The sequence below is a fragment of the Apodemus sylvaticus genome, chromosome 1 (assembly GCF_947179515.1).
Source record: "Apodemus sylvaticus chromosome 1, mApoSyl1.1, whole genome shotgun sequence".
In the NCBI taxonomy this organism is placed as follows: Eukaryota; Metazoa; Chordata; class Mammalia; order Rodentia; family Muridae; genus Apodemus; species Apodemus sylvaticus.
This window is the reverse complement of record NC_067472.1, coordinates 20,236,113-20,254,608: the sequence shown is the minus strand read 5'-3', so window position 1 is coordinate 20,254,608 and position 18,496 is coordinate 20,236,113.

Below are 18,496 nucleotides of genomic sequence, written 5' to 3'. Positions count from 1 at the left end.
GGCTATATGTGTGACATTGCGATAGAAAATATGTATTTGTTCTCAACCTCCGAAGAGACATCGCTCCTCTGGTGGGGTTGAATGAGAATGACCCCATAGGCTTAGATATTTGAATGCTTGTCCCTCGGTTGGTGGAACCGGTTTGGAGTGATTAGTGGCCTTGTTGGAGGAGGTGTGTCACTGGGTGTAGGCTTTACTGTTTTAAAAGCCCACTACACCCCTAAGCTTCTTCTCTGACCCTGCTCTATATGGTTGGCCCTAAGCAACTACTCATCAGGCTGTTCCCTTGGGGCCCCTCTAATATCCTCTGTAATAAATAAGCATAGGGAAGAGGTCAGCTCAGAAACTTTGTAAAATTCCACCAGACCCCTCCCCTCCTGAAAGAGAAGGTCATAAAGAACATAGGCACCCCTCCCCTCCAGGAGGAAGGGATAATTACATTCCTCAGACCACAGGGAGGAGGCATTGACCACCAACCACCTGCAGGTAGGGGAGGCTCAGAGCTCATAGACACATTCCTCCACCGTTGGCCACCTACCTCATTCCCCAAAGACCAGTCAGTTTAAAAGTCACACTGTTCTGCCAATCACATTGTGCCTAATGGCTGCTGCATTGAGAACTGTATAAAGGCTTGCTGGATGGGCTGTGTGTGGTTGTTCTCCCTCTCTCTCCATGTGCAGGGCGACCCCAGCATGTTGGAACAATAAATTCCTCTTGCTTTTTGCATCGATTCCCAACTCACCATTGTTCACTCAGGGAGTCCCCAATTGGCCTGGAAGCTGACCTCCTGTGGGGACACACCAGAAAGTGGTGAATTGTAGGTCTCAAGCAGGTACTGCAGTTTTTTGTCTATCTCACTGTTTGTCAAAGTCTGAGTTTGTAAGTCTTTTAGAACTTTTGCTTGCAAGCATGGGGGGTGCAGCTTGGAAAGCCTACAGTGTCTAGCTGGTCAAGTGCGGCAGGCAGACATGCCTTAACAGCATGACCATAGGCAGTGGGGTGGGTGGGTGGGGGCTGAAGGATGCTTCAGGACCCAGGAGGGAGCCAGGAAGGCTTTGCTCCTTCTGGAAATGGTAAGACAGTAACAGCAGGAGCAGAGTCTTGCTATAACCTAGTTTATCTAGTTCCCACCATATTAACAGAGGTACCTGATTTTTCCTCAGCATGGCTGGAGCTGGCCAAGCAACTCTGTTCTGCATCCCTGGAAGGGGCAAACTGTGTGTTGCTTGCCTTTTTCTGTGTTCTTGGACCTGGATGCCTGTCCGTGGCAGGGTCAAGCTGTTTGTATGTTGATTGTTTTTCACTGTATTTGTTGGTATCTCGTTCTGTGTTCTTGGACTTAGACTGATGACATTTTTGGACACTGGACAGACTGAAAAACAAGTTAGTTACTCTCTGCTTCTCCAAATGACCCACCAATGGAGTAGGGTGACCACCTGTAGGGACCTTCAACTTGCAGGTGATCAAAGAGGTAGAGGAGAGAGTCATTAGGCCAGGATCCCTCTAGCACCTGGACCAAGTGCCCTGTATAGTTACCTAAAAAAATCTAGTGGGGGACTCCCTTTCTCCCTCATAGATAAAAGCCTTTCTTTTCCCAAGACCCACCTCACAGGTTCTGGTCTTCAGAAGGAAGGAAGTGTGAGAGGAGGATCCAGACCTGAGAAGAAGTCAGTCCTCCAAGACCCTTCTCATCAACAGCGGACCTGTTGTTCCAAGACCCTTCTCATCCATCTCTCCCTACCCTTGCCCCCATGGCCCCACCAGCACCAGTATGGCTTCCGGAATCCTCAGTCCATATGGAACTTGGGAGAAGTCAAAGGAGACCTGAGAGCCACCTCCCCAGATACCATGGTGGCTCTCTCACTAAGGGCATATGAGCCTCTGGAAAAGGCAATCAGGCTATGCAATATTGGCCCTTCTCTTTGGCTGACTTGTACAACTGGAAGGCCCAACCCCCCCCAACACACACACACACACACTCACTTTTTCCAAGGGGCTTGTTAATCTCTTTAAGACTGTTTTATTTATAATGCAGGAAGCCAGAAAGAATGCCCCCTCAGACACGGGGACACCATCAATTGACCAGGCTGTCATGGGCAGCAGGCTTTCCCTGACTAGACCTGACTGGGACTTTGATATGGCAAAAGGTCAAGGGCACCTGAAGGTCCACCACCAGACTCCATTGGCAAGTTTCAATGGGGCTGCAAGATGACCCACAAATTTGACCAAGGCACATGAGGTTAAGCAGGGACTAGATGAGTCACCCGCAACCTTTCTAGAGTGATTCATGGAGGCTTTCCACCTATATACACCCTATGACCCTAGCAACAAGGAGCATAAAGCTACGGTAACAATGACTTTTATAGACCAGGCTGGTAGAGATATCAGGAAAAAGCTTCAGAGTTCAGAAAGACAGAGTAAGCCACTGAGGGATTTAGTGCAGGTTGCTGAGGAAGTCTACCATTACAAGGAGACAGAGGAGGAGAAGGAGCAGAGAAAGAGAAAAAAAGAAAAGTAACAGGGAAGTAATCTACAGAGTCCTGGCTACAGTAGTTAGGAAAAGCAGAGAAGAGAGATAGAAAAGGACCAGTGTGCATACAGCAAGGAGAGAGACCACTGGGCCCAAGAGCACCTAACAAATGGAAGCCGGGAGCAGGAAATCCCAGGCCTTGAGAAAAGTGCCCCCAAACAAACTTGCAATAGTACCTTTGCTTTGGTAATAACTGTTGTGAATTGCTGCCTGTTTTTTCTGCCCCCTCAAAAGGGGCGCCTGCACACCAGTGAGGTCAGGTGAAATCTTATTAATCAGATAGGGCTAGAGCCTGTGATTGGGCAGTGGAAAAAGAAGGCAGAGCTGAAGGCTTTAGAGAAGGGACAGAGACAGACAGACAGACACGAAGACAGGAGAGACAAGATGGAACCTGTAGGAGAGGATAATGAGCGGGAACCACGTGGCCCTAGGAGTCATAGGTAACTGGGGATTTCTTAGAAAGACATCTGAATAATGTAGAGCACATGTGTCCAGTCTAGGAGTGCAGCTTGTATCTATATCAGTTGAGTTTTGAGTTCTTTGTATAGGCATTTTGGGGGTTAGAGATTTGCTATTATAAATCTGCCTGGCAGTGGTGGTGCACACCTTTAATCCCAGCACTTGGGAGGAAGAGGCAGACAGATTTCTGAATTCAAGGCCAGCCTGGTCTACAGAGTGACTTCCCAGGACAGCCAGGGGCTACACAGAGAAACTCTGTCCTGGAAAACCTAGATAGATAGATAGATAGATAGATAGATAGATAGATAGATAGATAGATAGATAGATAGATCTGGTTGGTAAATTACAAGCCTCTGGAGTTTTCATTGTAAGGGGCTAGGGGTTTAGAGCCAGCAGGGCAGATGACCTTGGAAGATACATGCAGTTCGGCAGCAGCTAACCGTGTGAATCTGGGAAGACCTCGGCTTGCTGCTCCCCATGGGGGTAGCGAGACCATCATTGCCGAAATGTAGCAGAACTTAGCATGGATTGTTTTTTTTTTTTTTTTTATAATTAAATGCTATAAATAAAAAGCATTTAAATGGGCTTGGGAGCTGTCTTAGAGTTTCATTGCTGTGAAGAGACACCATGACCACAGCAACTATTATAAAAGACATTTAATTGGGACTGACTTAGAGTTTCAAAAATTCAGTCCATTATCATCAAGGTGGGAGTATGGCAGTGTCTAGGTAGGTTTGGCACTTGAGGAGCTGAGAGTTCTACATCTTGTTCCAAAGGCAAACAGGAAAAGACTTTCTTCCAGGCAGTTAGAATAAAGGTCTAAAAGTCAATGCCCACAGTGACATACTTTGTAAGACCAAAAACCGAGGGCACCCCAGCACCCCATTCTCGGAAGGTGGCATATCACTCGCGAGAAACATTCTCGATGCAATAAGCAAGTGGATTTTTATTCCAGAGCTCTGGGGTCCACAGCCATACACCATGCAGGGGTAGAGGACTGTGGGACCCCAAGTGTAGAACTGGGACAGCTTTTATAAGTTTTTAGGCCAATCAGTTTAAAATATCGGAGCCTGAGCTCTGTGGACCAATTAGTTTCCTATTTTCTTGGAGGTCTATAGCTGCATGAACTCCTGGGTGGGGGTAACGGCGGAAGCAGTTTACAGAAGCAAGATAAGCAGATAATTAGCTCATTTCCAGATGGGGGGGGCAGGATCACCTATTCAAGGCCTTTTTGCCTAGCTCTTAACAAAGGGCGGGAGGGCGGGCTCTGGAATGTGACCTTTTACCTAGTTTCTAACAAAGAGCACAAAGAGTGGGCTCTGGAATATGAAGTGTTTGGGACTCCTTAGAAGGCTGGAGTTAGAGCTTCTTTGGAGCAAGATAGCATTTTAAACCTCTGACTTCTTGGGGTCATTAGAGAGTTAGGCTGTATTTTCTATCCTTTCAACTTCCTCCAACAAGGCCACCTATCCTAATAGTGCTACCCCTTGGGCCAAGCATATTCAAACCACCACAGGAACTCCTTTCTAAAACTCATCATTTGTGCATGAAATTAATTCTTCAGGTTCACAAGACCAAAGACCCAGAAACCTCTGGCCTTAAAGTCTTTTTTATTGCTGTGATAAAGCACCTTGACCAAGGAAACCTATAAAACCCTGTTTAATTGGGCTTATTGTTTCAGAGGATTAGATTCCAGGATGACAGAACAAAGTCATGGTGACAGGATAAGCTGAGACCTGTCACATGTACCTGTCCAAGAGTTATCTAGGATCCTTGAATAAAACACACACACACATATCAGTTAATCTTTTTTTTTATTCAATATATTTTTTATTTACATTTCAAATGATTTCCCCTTTTCTGGCCCCCCACATATCAGTTAATCTTGAAATGTCTTGGCTGACTCAATGAACAGGAACTCCTAAATCTCCCCCTGCTACCCCAGGCCCAGAGGCCACTCCCCACCCCCTGAAAACTTACACAGTTGGTTGTAAACTCCTCCACTACTGTGTCTCCATCCACCCCTTCCAATTCTCTTCCTCTCCCTAGCCTGTGAGAACCTGGGAGTCCCACCTCTTTCTTTTTGACCAACCATTGACTACTGGTATCTTTATGGATAGATCAAAAACCAGTTAGGGGAGAGGACCTTCAAAGTCAGTAAACAGATTCCTGATGAGAGCATCAGAACCACCTCTGTACATATGAGGGTCATTGTCACTCAAACCACCACATCTGGAATGACTTTAGTGGCTGTTGATTGTCCAGCACACTAACCCCCAGATACATTCCCTTGATATTAGAAAGTGTCAGTACACTCAAGGACAGCAATCCCCTCCCCCTTAGTACACAGCCAAGAGATTGACTCCCTTCTCAAGAGAGAGACTTTCTCAACAAAGTGTGTGTGTGTGTGTGTGTGTGTGTGTCTTTTAAAGTTACATTGTTCAAGGGATGTTATCTATATATAAGCTTAAAAGAATAAGAAAAACATTTTTATCTGAAGAATTTTTATTTCATAAGTGAGATTACAAGGTAGTTAATAAGTTTATCAACTTTACAGATAAGGAATGCTGAGAATCTAAAAGTAAATCAATAAAGGTCACATTGTAATCTTGGTCTCATGCAGAGAGGCCTTGGGGCAGAGTTTTCCCAAGAGCCTCTTGTGTTTCTCCCTACAGCTATCAGAATATCACCTTTTCACCTGCAAAGTTAACATGTTTTAGCAAGTGTCTAAGAGATCAAGGCCAACCTCCTCAGAAAACGTACAGAAAGCTTCCTACAAACAACTGTCAAAGGAATGAATTTGGAGACAAAGAACTCTTTAAGTACCAGAATGTGCAGTCTCTTCTCCAAAAATAAATAAATAAATAAAAAATTAAAAAAAGTGTGTGTGTGTGTGTGTGTGTGTGTGTGTGTGTGTGTGTGTGTGTGGTGGTGGTGGTGGTGGTGGTGGCAGGGGGGTGCAGGAGAGGGAGGTGATCTTTTCTCCTAGTAAGAGAGGATACTGAGCCTGAACCAGCCATCTCCTGTAACCAGGCAAGACTTCCAGGAGAGGAACTGAAACATCAACCCAGTCTCAAAACCTTCAACCTACAATTTATCCTGTCTACAAGATGTGCTGGCATAAAGGTGGCCCAGAAATTGTGGATGTGGCCAACCAATAACTGGTCCATCTTGAGACCCATAACGCCCTAAGAGTGAGCCCATCTCTGACCCTTCCTGGAAGGCTAGGAACCAGAGGCTGGAGAGTCCAGACACCTAGGATAAAATCAAACAGGACCATGGTGGGAGAAGTCAATAAAATGATTTCTAATGATATTGTGCTATACTCTAGACAGGTGTACTCGTCATTACTCCATCCAACAACTGATGGAAACAGATGTAGAGACAGCCAAATATTAGGCAGAGCTCCGGGAATCCTGCAGAAGGGAAGGAAGAATTGTAGGAGCCAGGGGCCTCAAGGACACCATGAGAAAACCCATAGAATCAATCAACCAGGGCTCATAGAAGCTCAAAGAGACAATAGACAATCAGGGAGCCTGCATGGGTCTGACCTAGGCACTGCACATATGTTATAGTTGTGTAGTTTGATCTTCTTATGGGACTCCTAACAGTGGGAGCAGGGGCTGTCTCTGACTCTTTTGTCTGCTTTTTAAGACCCTTAGGTACCTTGTCCAGCCTTAATATGAGGGAGGTACTTAGTCGTATTACAAGTTGTTATGCCATGTTTGGATGATATCCCTGGAGCCCCGCCCGTCTCTGAAGGGAAATGGAGAAGTGGAGGTGGGGGTGATTGAGAGGGAGGGTCTGGGAGGACAGGAGGAAGGGGAAACTGCAGTCAAGGTGTAATATATAAGAGAAAAATAAAGAAAGGAAAATGGGGAATCTTTAAGACAGAATGACTATCCCATTTTACTTTGGGTAGATGTAAAAAAAAAAAAAACAAAGCTGGGTGGTGGTGGCACACACCTTTAATCCCAGCACTTGGGAGGCAGAGGCAAGGGGATATCTGTGAGTTTGAGCCCAGCTTGGTCTATAGAGTGAGTTCCAGGATAGCCAAGGCTACACAGAGAAACTCTGACTTGAAAATCAAAATCAAACAACAAACGACAACAACAACAAAAACTGTCTCTCTCTGTACACATGCACACACAGCCCATAGAAAGAGTAGCTAGACTGTCTCAATTAAATCTGCATTTGTTCTGGCCATTGTCTCATGGTTTTCTTAAACTATAAGGCAGCCACAGCCACAGCGAGAACAAAACTGAACCTTTTTCTCTGCTCAGGCACAAGGGAAAGGATAACATAAAAGAAAATGTAATGAGCTCGGGAAGTTCTGTGAGAACCAAGAACCTGCGGTACTGACAAGAGCATCATCAAGGACTCCGATGCTGCATCCCACCCGGAATCGCAACGCCTTCCCTGGGGCAGGCCAAAAATGCCAAAACCTTCGCGGTCCATGTACTAAGCTGAGAATGGTTGACCTTTGGCTGAAACCAGAGTGTGCACTGTATCAACTAAAGTTTCCTCTTCCCTGATGACTGAAATCTGAGACTGCTCCCCTACGGAGACACTCGCCCCTCCCCTGCGACCAACCGAGCTTAGCTAAACCCTTTCTCAGCTAGAGTTCCAGGCTTCTGTTGGTGTGGAGCACAGAGCACAGGGCTTACAGCTTACAGTCATTCCAGCCTTTCTGTGTGTGTGTGTGGGGGGGGGTGTTTCTGTACCCCCCTGTAACCCCACTCAGGCAAATCACTAAGCTCTGCAGTTAGTGGTAAGGAATATAACCCCCAAGTCTCCCACATTTCTACTTGGCTTTGCCCAATTCTTTCCTTTCCTTATTAAGATTTATTGGTTTTTAAATGTTGTGCATGGGTGTTTTTGCCTGCATGGATGTCTGCACTATGTGTGTGCAATACTCACAGAAGCTAGAAAAGGGTGGTGGCTCCTCTAAAACTGGAATTAAGGACTGTTGTCTCCTATGTGGGTATTAGGAACTGAACTCCCATCCTCTGGAAGAGCACGTGATCTAAAGTGCTGAGCCATGTCTCCAGCCCCACATTCTTTTTCTTGCTTCCTGGCTTGCAGTTAATCAAACTCTCAACGAATTACTTTTCAATTGTATCCCATCTGAAACCTTCTTTTAAAGGAGCACAAGCGCCAAACCGCTGCTGGGGTTGAGGCTGGGGGAAAATCTTGAGGCCTCCCCATAACTGTATGGCCCTGTTCTCTCCGATATGTTTATTAAAAGGTACACTCTGGAGGGTTGGGGGAACTCTCCAGATCAGCCTGTGTCTTGTGGGCAATGCTGAGCTCTTCTTGTACAAGGTTCAGGGTCATCCTGTCCCTGCATTTACACACAACAAGCTTATAGATATAACACAACACAAATATTGCTTATAAAATAGGCCTTCCCTGGGCAAGGTCAGCCTACAGCTAACAACTTAAAGCAGGGCATAGTCTGATCCCAACACCCAGAAAAGAACTGGACCTCCTTTCCGTTATTAGGCTGTTCTCCCACAAGAGGCTGAATTGAAAGTTATCTCCCACTTAGACAGGGATGGGGTCAAAAGCCGTTAGTCCCAGAGCTTGGGAGGCAGAGGTAAGTGAAGACCTGAGTTCGAAGCCAGCCTGGACTACAGAACAAGTTCCAGGACAGCCTGTGTGCTACACAGAGACACCCTGTCTCAAAAAACAAAGCAGCAGCAATCACAAAAAGTTATCTCCCACTTCTAGTCTCGGCCAAATCCAAAAATCTCCTTCTCTATTCAGTGGGTCTTTAGGTTCCACAACTCCAAGACAGGAAAAGATACATTTGGAGCAAAATCTGGTAACAATTTTATATGCACACAGGTTTATCTAAGCCTTTTTTTTTTTTTTTTTTTTGGATTTGTCCCAAGAAATACCAAGTTATTTTTTTTCTCTAGATCTGATTGGGTCCTCGTTCCCTACAAGGTCCCTACACTTACCATCCGTCATCCTCTAGCCAGGGACATCTCCCAGTTGTGCCATGGCTCCTGGTAGAGAAAACTGGTGTATTCGAGGGAGGGCTGGCTCCATTGTTCACTTTCAGTTACACTTGAGGAACTTAAATCCTCACACCCAGGAAGCCACCTGGTGTCATGTCACAAACTCTGTCCGGTGGCATTTTGGTTCTTCCTCTGGCATACACTGCTGGCTAACTGAACAGAGGCTGCCCCCTGGGAACAGGAAGCAGCTCAAAGAAAGGCACTCCCACTGAACTTGAAAATTAATTACTGCTTAGCTTTCACCCATGTGAGGGTTGGGTAAATTAGTAAAATAAAAAAAACAAACCACTCTCTTAATGCACAATTCCTTCCTAGGTATGAGGAAATGGAATACAGGGATTGCTTCAGAATTTTTCAATTGACTAAGAATAAGAAACTACTCTAGAAGTTGTCACTTGATTGTCTGAATGACCTCTTCTGTAGCAAAAGTCCAAGAAACTTCTAATTCATAATCCAATTCATTTAGGTGCCTAATGACTCAAAACCCTCTCAAAGGCTACAGCTCAGATGCATTCTGACCTTTCACAAACTAGGAAATGTTTTGGCAGATATTTCTAAATAAAGCCCATCCTTTTTAAATGTCAAAGCTGTTTAATTTCATATTGACTAGGAGAGTCACCGTGGATAGATAGGGTTTGATGACGTTTATTAGAGAAATCTTTCTCAAACGTTAGCCTGCATCAGAGCCACCCGAAAGAATGTCTAAAGCACAGACACCCTGAGCCTTTAGAGCAGTGGTTCTCAACCTTCCTGAGGCTGCGACCCTTTAATACAGTTCCAGTGTTGTGGTGACTCCAACCATATAACTATTTCTAATCATAATGTAAATATTTGTGTTTTCACGGAGGTCTTAGGCGACCCCTGTGAAAGGGTCATTCAACCTACAAGGGGTCTCAGCTCACGGGTTGAGAACCACTGCCTTAGAAAATTCCTGATTTGGTAAGCCTGGGATAAACCCTCTGAATAGTTTTGTACTATTTGTACTATATATATTTATATATTTGTACTATACAGGTTTCCAGTAGTTGAGTTTTCTGGAAAAGTCACATTGACAACACTATCTTTCTATACTATCTTTCTATATGCAGGGATGAGAAAATCCTGGCTACCTAAGATGGACACACACTGTCTTTTTTTTTTTTTTAAGATTTATTTATTTATTATATGTAAGTACACTGTAGCTGTCTTCAGACACACCAGAAGAGGGCGTCAGATCTCTTTATGGATGGTTGTGAGCCACCATGTGGTTGCTGAGATTTGAACTCAGGACCTTCAGAAGAACAGCCAGTGTTCTTAACCGCTGAGCCATCTCTCCAGCCCCGGACACACACTGTCTTATCCAGGGACACAGAGAGCTCGCAGTTATGCACATTGGTTTCACTTCACATGATTGAGAGTCATGTCATAATGTATAGTAATAATCCTTCCCTAGCTAGGTATGTCTGTTAGCGTCTGCCACTCCCCTGCTTCAGAGACAGAAGTAAGAGAATCACAAGCTTATGGCCAGCCTGGAATACACAGCTATACCCTGTCTCGACATAACCATATGTTGCTCTTTATAGTTGAGTACTGTTCTGTTTAATGGATATACCACTTTTTCTATATCTATTAACCTGGTTTTATGGTTTGAATGTGAAACATGCCTCACAGACTTATGTTTTAGTTATTTGTTCTCTGATGCTGGTGGTGGTGTGTATGTATATGTGTGTATGTGTGTGCATAAATGTGTATATGTGTGTGCGTGTATATATATGAGTGTGTATATGTTTGAGTGTGTGGGTGAGAAAGAGAGAGAGAGAAAGAGAGAGAGAGAGATGAGAAAATTAAATTACTTGGGAAATAACATTAAAGAAGGGGGGCGCTGGAGAGATGGCTCAGTGGTTAAGGACACTGGCTGCTCTTCCAGAGGTCCTGAGTTCAATCCCAGCAACGGTGGCTCACAACCATCCATGATGGGATCTGATGCCCTCTTCTGGTGATAGCTGCAGTGTTCTCATAAATAAAATAGATAATTCTTTTAAAGGAAGGAAGGAAGGAAGGAAGGAAGGAAGGAAGGAAGGAAGAAAGAAAGAAAGAAAGAAAGAAAGAAAGAAAGAAAGAAAGAAAGAAAGAAAGAAAGAAAGAAAGAAAGAAAGAAAGAAAGAAAGAAAGAAAAAGAAAGAAAGAAAGAAAGAAAAGAGAGAAAAGGAGAAGAACACACATTTAAATTGTATGTGCACCGGCTGCCATTATAATCACATGAGAGCTATGCATGTGGAGCAGGAAGACACAAGTTCCAATAGAGCCTCCCTCATTGAGGCAACACTGAGCCTGGGGCTGTGCTAACCTAGTGAAAGATGCTGAGTATGCTATGACCGTCCAAAGGAAAGACAAACTTTTTAACTATATGGGGACAGAGAAGCAGGGAGGTGCCGGGAGTGGCAGGAAGCTGGTGGAGACAATGAACAGTCAGACCAGAGAAAGTGTGCCAGAGGTCTCAGGCCAGAGAGGCGCTCTAAAAGATGGGCAGCTGGGGCTGGTGAGATGGTTCAGTGGGTAAAGGTGCTTGCTGCCAGAACTGATGGCCTGGGTTCAATCCCGGGGCTCCCCAGGGCAGAAAAATAAAACTGATTCTTGCAAATTGTCCTCTGATCTTCACACACACACACACACACAGAGAGAGAGAGAGAGAGAGAGAGAGAGAGAGAGAGCGCACAAGTAAATAAATGTAATACCAAATAATTTAAGAGATGTGAAACTGACAAGAAGAAGTGTCTCATGAGGACGTTCTAAGAACAATCATGAGACAGAGGAGACACAAAAAAGGTCGTGGGCAGGAAACTCATGCTGATCCTCATGTACACTGGAAACTACATGAAGAAATGAAAGTGGCTATTACATTGGGGGAATGGAAAATGACTGAAAAAAGATTTCAAGTTTAATTTGTATTTATTGGTCCATTTACTCCAGGGACTGACTCTCCCCCTGCCACTGTCTACCTCTATCCTGGAAGCTGCTATATAGCCCAGGATGGCCTCAAATTCTGTATAAGATAGCCTGGTCTTGAACTCACAGCAATTCTCCTGCCTTAGCCTCTTAAGAGTTGCGATGTAGGCATGTACCAACCACATCTGGATTTTGCCACTAATTGAAATACTTTAATCTACTTCTCCTTAGTACATCCCCTTACCAATCGGTGACAGACCGGGCTGTTGATATGGGAACACAACTGAGGACAAATGGCAGAGAGTCCTGCTTAAGTCTCCAGACATTCCTTTTCCCAATGTCTGGCACCTAGACAAAAGCCAGCATTCCCTAGCCATTCTCATCCCTGAGGAAAAGGGACCTAGAGCTCTTCCATTCACCCATGCCTGTGGTGCCTACTGGCATATGAAGGGCTAGGCTGGCCTCTAGGTCTCCTCACTGCCTATCACAGGTACCTGTTCCAGAGCCATCCTGGATGGCGTACCTGCCTCCCAGCCCCTGAGTTTCACATCACTTAGCTCAGCTTCTCCGATCCTTACCTCACCTCAGACATTTTGGTTACTTGTACTCTTGGTTCCTGTGTGCTCTCTTGGCTTCTGGTTCTCTCTTGGCCTCCTCTCTCCTCTCCCCTACTCTACCCCTCCCCCAGTGGCCCAGTTCAGTGGCCTTCTTGAATCTGAACCCTTCAGTTGCCTTTGGCTATGCTCTCTCTTATATCTACAATACACCTTCTCCTCAGCCATACCTAGGAGCATCAGACCCTCATTTATTTCCTCAAAATCTAATTTTAAGATGGTCAAAGAGGCTGGGTGGTGGTGGTCAATGCCTTTAATGCCAGCACTCAGGAGCCAGGGTTCAAGGCCGACCTGGTTTACAAAGTGAGTTCCAGGACAGCCAAGGCTATTTATTGTATGCACAGAGAAACCTTGTCTCAAAGCAGAGAGGAAAGGAAGGTGACCAAAGGGTACCTGGAGTGATGACTCCGCAGTTAAAAGCACTGGACCTGGGTTCAATCCCCAGGACCTATGGGGCAGCTCACAACCATTGGTAGATAACTCCAGTCCCAGGGGAACTAGAGGTGTGTGTGTGTGTGTGTGTGTGTGTTTAAATTTAATCCTGGCTACTTGGAAGGCTGAGGTAAGATTATCAAAAGTTGGAGGCCTACTTGGGTTACAGAATTAGGTCAAGGTAAACCCAGGAAACTTTATGAGATCATTTCAAAAATAAAAAGTAGAAACTTATGGGTTCTTTGGAATGTCAGTTGTGTCTGATGGTGTTTTGCTCAAACACAGGTGAAAGGGTGTTCCGCTGAAGCAAGCACGTGGAAAGACACGATGTTGAAGGATTCTCCTATAACGACATGCATATATTGATCCATCTTACATTGCTTAGTTGAGTTCCATTTGTCGGGACTCCACCGAAAGAAACACACCAAACACCTTCCGTTGGTGTGCTGCAGCTTCACAGCCTTGGTATGATTGGCAGAGTGATGTCAGCTGAGGCAGACACCTGCTGTTTGCAGGGTGAATAAAGAGGACTCAACAGCCTGTGAGAAGAGCTTGGGGCTTGCTGGTAGAGCTGGCTGTGCAATGCGTGTTCTTTCACATCTTCAGTGATCTTCACTTCAGTGAGAGAGGCACAGCCCAAGAACTTTTCCTGGAGTTCCTGTTGGCCTTGTTTCTTCCTGCAGACCAGTGCGGATTAGGCTGAGGCCTGGCTGTTCCTGCAAGGCCGTGCCACCACTGCTGCTATCCCAACAGTACTGAACTGTGCTGGTGGTATATGTTAGGATTCTGTCTAAGCTCCACCCCACACTTACCTGGCCGCAGCCAGGTATGCCCCGCCCCATAGACCTGGCCCACTATAAAAGGGGCTACTTGCCCCTCCTCTCTCTCTCATCACTCTTGCCTCTTGCCACTCTCACCTCCCTGACTCTCTTGGGCTCTCCTCCCCTCCCCCCTCTCCACTGGTCATGGCCGGCCTCCACTCACTCCTCCACTTCTCTACTCTCTCTCTACTCTCTCTCTCTCTGCCTCCACTACCCCATTAACTCCCATCCTCTGTCCTGAATAAACTCTATTCTATACCATGTCTGTGTGTGTCTGGTCCCTCAGGGGGAAGAGGCACCTGGGCATGGGCCCGCCTAGGCACCCCCTTACTCCCCCCCCACACACACACCTCCATATACCATTCTCTAAACCTCTCTCTCTTTTTATGAACCCAACCTTTGGTGCTGAAACCTGAGAAGAACAGTGTATCCATGTGAAGTGTTTGCAAGAGGATGGAGCTGCCATCGCTGGCTTGCGAACTGAACTGCTGATTTCCTGACAACATACGTGGTCAGGAGTTGCTCCAAAGAACCTTTCTAAACAGGTCGTGTATCCTTTCTTTTCCACTACCTCTAGTGGGTGCTGGGCTAGAAGGGAGGTTAAAGCATTTTTAAAAGCATCACTAAAAATAGGGTTTGAAAAAAAGTTAAAGTTACGGGGTCGGAGCTGCACAGTGGTGGGAGGGTCATAAGCCCCTCCCCCTCCAGCACCACAATAGATAAATAAATCAATTCAATCCCTTATTAGTTCACAGGAGGCACAATATAAACTGACAATTACTATGATGTGGTCTCAGGTTATAGTTTGCTGAGTTTAAATTTAGGCCATCTATATTTAATATGACAGTTGATATAGTTAAGTTTCAATGTATTATTTCATTTCTTTTTATTTTCCAGTTAGATAAATATTTGTTCTGCTTTTATTTATTTTCTTTCATTGTTTACTTGATATGTCTTGTTAATTTTAGCGTGTTGGGGATTTTATAGTCTACGTCTTTTGTCTATCACACTTTGTCTTAAAATAATACTCTATTTCATTGACAGTATGAAAACCTTGTAAAGCAAACTTCCATTCCCCTTTGAACCTTCACCATGGCAACACATCTTATTTTCATGATGTTAAAGTTTTCTTATTTAAAGACAAAAATTATATTACTCACAGAATTGTCATTTCTGATGCTCTCTATTCTAGCATTTCTAATTTTTCTCTGTAGGAGGATGAAGAGATGGCTCAGTGGTTAAGAGCACTGGACGCTCTTCCAAAGAACTGGGGTTATATCCTCGGCACCACCTGGCTCACAACCACCCACAACTCCAGGGATCAGATGATGCCCCCTTCTGGCCTCTACAGGCACCAGACACTCGAGCTGCACACAGTCATACATGTTAGCAAGTCACCCATACACATAAAATTTTAAAATGTTTTAAAAATGTGACATGTTCCTTCTACCCAAAGGACTTTCATCAGTATAGCTTGTACAATGCCTATGCAGGTTACAAATCCTTTCAGCTTTCAGATGTCTGGAAAAATATTTTAGAAGGGCCCGTGAAATGGCTCAATAGGTAAAGGCAGCTGCTTGTCAAGCCTTACCGCCTGAGTTTGATCCTTGGAACCCACATGATGGAAGGAGAAAACCAGTTCCCACTAGTTGTGAGGCAGAGGCAGAGACAGAGACAGAAACAGAGAATAAATGTTTTACATTTTTTAAGGACTTTGACTTAATCAGTTATCTCTAGGTTCAACCAGAAACCCTGTCTCAAAAAATGGGGTGGAGGATGGTAAAGGAAGATATCTAATAGTGGCCACTGATTCCACATTCAGTACACACACACACACACACACACACACACACACACATGCTACACAGAAAGAAAGAGAGACAGGATAGGAAAGGAGAAAGAAATGAAAAGAGAAAAAAAAACTACTTTGTTTTGCAAGTTGTTAGGGTCAGAGCCTTGGTCCAGGCAGTCCTCACTGGCCAAGCTTGACAGGACAATTAAGCACGGCGGTCACAGTGAAAAGCAGTATTGCACACAGGGAAGAGACACAGAGGTGCAATGACCCAGCTCTCCAAGTCTGTCTTCCAGTCCTTCCATGGAGTATGAAGAGCGGAACAGCCCCTGCCAGAGTGTGGCCTGCCCATAATCCCCCGGGTTCCATCCTCCCCTGCAAGGTGGTCTGAGACATTGTCAGAGGGGCGTGGCACCCCTCTCTCTCTGAAGACATGCTCCCCTTCCAGATGGCAGAGTCTGTAGCTTTCCTTCTCCCAGTGTGAGGCTTCTAGGAGACGTTCATCATCTGGAAAGTCTGTGATCTATCAAAACAAAAAGAAGCTGAAAGCTCTAGGGAAGAGCACAACTATCAGAATATCTTCACTCGGGTCTGGAGAGCCGGCTCAGCAGCCAAGCGCAATGGCTGCTCCTCCAGAGATCCTGAGTTCAATCCCCAGCCAGCATGTGGCTCACAACCACCTGCAATGGAGTCTAGTGCCCTCTTCTGGTGTTCATGAAGATAGAGCACTCGTGTGCATAAAATACATAAATAAGTGCTTTTTTAAAGGAAAGAAAGGAAGAAAAAATAGTAGCTTCATTCTTGGCAGGGCATGATGGAGCACACCTTTAATCTCAATATTTGGAGAGGAGAGGAGAGGAAGATGGGTCTGAGTGAGTTAAATGCCATCCAGAGCTGCATAGTGAGATGCTGTCTCAAGGAAAGAAGGGAGGGAAGGAGGGAGGGAGGGAGGGAGGGAGGGAGGGAGGGAGGGAGGGAGGGAGGGAGGGAGGGAGGGAGGGAGAAAGATGGTTACAAAGTCATCTTTAGGACTTTATGTTGTACCTGTGCTTGGCATCAAGGGGTTAAGGAGATCATTCTTTATAGAAAGTCTCGAAGGGCAGTGGTGGTGCACACCTTTAATCTCAGCACTTGGGAGGCAGAGGCAGGCGGATTTCTGAGTTCGAGGCCAGCCTGGTCTACAGAGTGAGTTCCAGGACAGCCAGTGCCACACAGAGTCTCGAAAAACCGAAGGAGGAGGAGGGGGAGGAGGGGGAGGAGGAGGAGGAGGAGGAGGAGGAGGAGGAGGAGGAAGAAGAAGAAGAAGAAGAAGAAGAAGAAGAAGAAGAAGAAGAAGAAGAAGAAGAAGAAGAAGAAGAAGATTAATACATGTTGATGAAAGGAACAGCGTGTGGGAGCACAACACAACACGGATCTCTGATCTGTCCCATCTATCATGTCGTGAGTCCTCTGGTGCCGAGAGCCTCATCCTAAGTTCCCAGACGCTCCATTCACAGCCTTATAGCTCAGTAAAGTTTCCCAGGTGTCAAAACCCTAGAATTCTAACATTGGAAGGATATGCAAAATTATCTAGTTCACCCTCCAGTTAAATTTAGATGCTTCTTCCACGGCACACATGACAGATGGTCACCTAGCCTCAGTTTTGATATTTCTAGCAACGGAAAACCTCAAAATCCATGTGACAGATGCTTCAATTTTTGGACAGTTCTACTGATTCGAAATGTGCAACATATGCTAAAATCAGCCTTTCTGAAATGCCTGTCAACCGCTTCTTAAATCTACTCAGCCAGCCAGCACATCTATTCCTTCTCAAACCTGTCCACCTTTCTAGTCTCCTTTCCTTGCTAGAGGGAAAGCGTGAGCCCTGAGCCTCCTTCTCCCTCCCCCAGGCAGAAAGGCTCCCCCACTCTTCTCAAAATGAACCAACCAGTAGTGTAACGTCTTTGTTTTTTTTGGTTTTTTTGTTTTTCCTTTTGCAAGGCTGGCCCAGGCTGGCCCAGACTGGCCGCTGACATGCAGTTCTACTACCTTAGTTTCTGAGTACAGAGATTTCAGGAACACCATTTTACCTGGCTCGATTTCTTCCTTAATTTGCCTTATTTCAAGTACAGGTCTCTCAGCACCAAGCTGTCAGTTAAATCAATGAAACAGTATTTCTGATGGGTTATGTACTGGCTGGTTTTGTGTGTCAACTTGGCACAGAGAAAGGAGCTTCCGTTGGGGAAGTGCCTCCATGAGATCCAGCTGTGGGACACTTTCTCAATTAGTGATCAACAGTGGAGGGCCCCTTGTGGGTGATACCATCCCTGGGCTGGTATTCTTGGGTTCTATAAGAGAGCAGGCTGAGCAAGCAGGGGAAGCAAGCCAGTAAGAAACATCCCTCCATGGTCTCTGCATCAGCTCCTGCTTCCTGACCTGCTTGAGTTCCAGTCCTGACCTCCTTCGGTGAGGAAGAGCAATGTGGAAGTGTAAGCTGAATAAACCCTTTCCTCTCCAACTTGCTTCTTGGTCATGATGTTTGTGCAGGAATGGAACCCCTGACTGAGACAGGTTATTAGGATGGTAAAGGTGATTGTCAAAAATCAAAATGTGCAACATTTGCTCCTCCACTGCAGTTTCCCATCTTTGAAGAGACGGACTCTGGCCTGTGATGACCTTGCAACATTCAAATTCATTTTAATGTTATTTTACTTGTGCGTTTCTCTTTGTGCTGGGTTCTTCCTGTTTCCCATCTTGGTCTTGTCCTCCTTGGTTCTGGCAGCCCTGTTTTGCCTCTGCCTCCCTAGGAAGCTGGCGTTAAATGTATACATCTCCATACCTGTAAATGTATGGGATTTCCCACCTCTATTGAGACGTAGGTGCACTCACTTACAAGGCTTTTTCCATTTAACAGTATA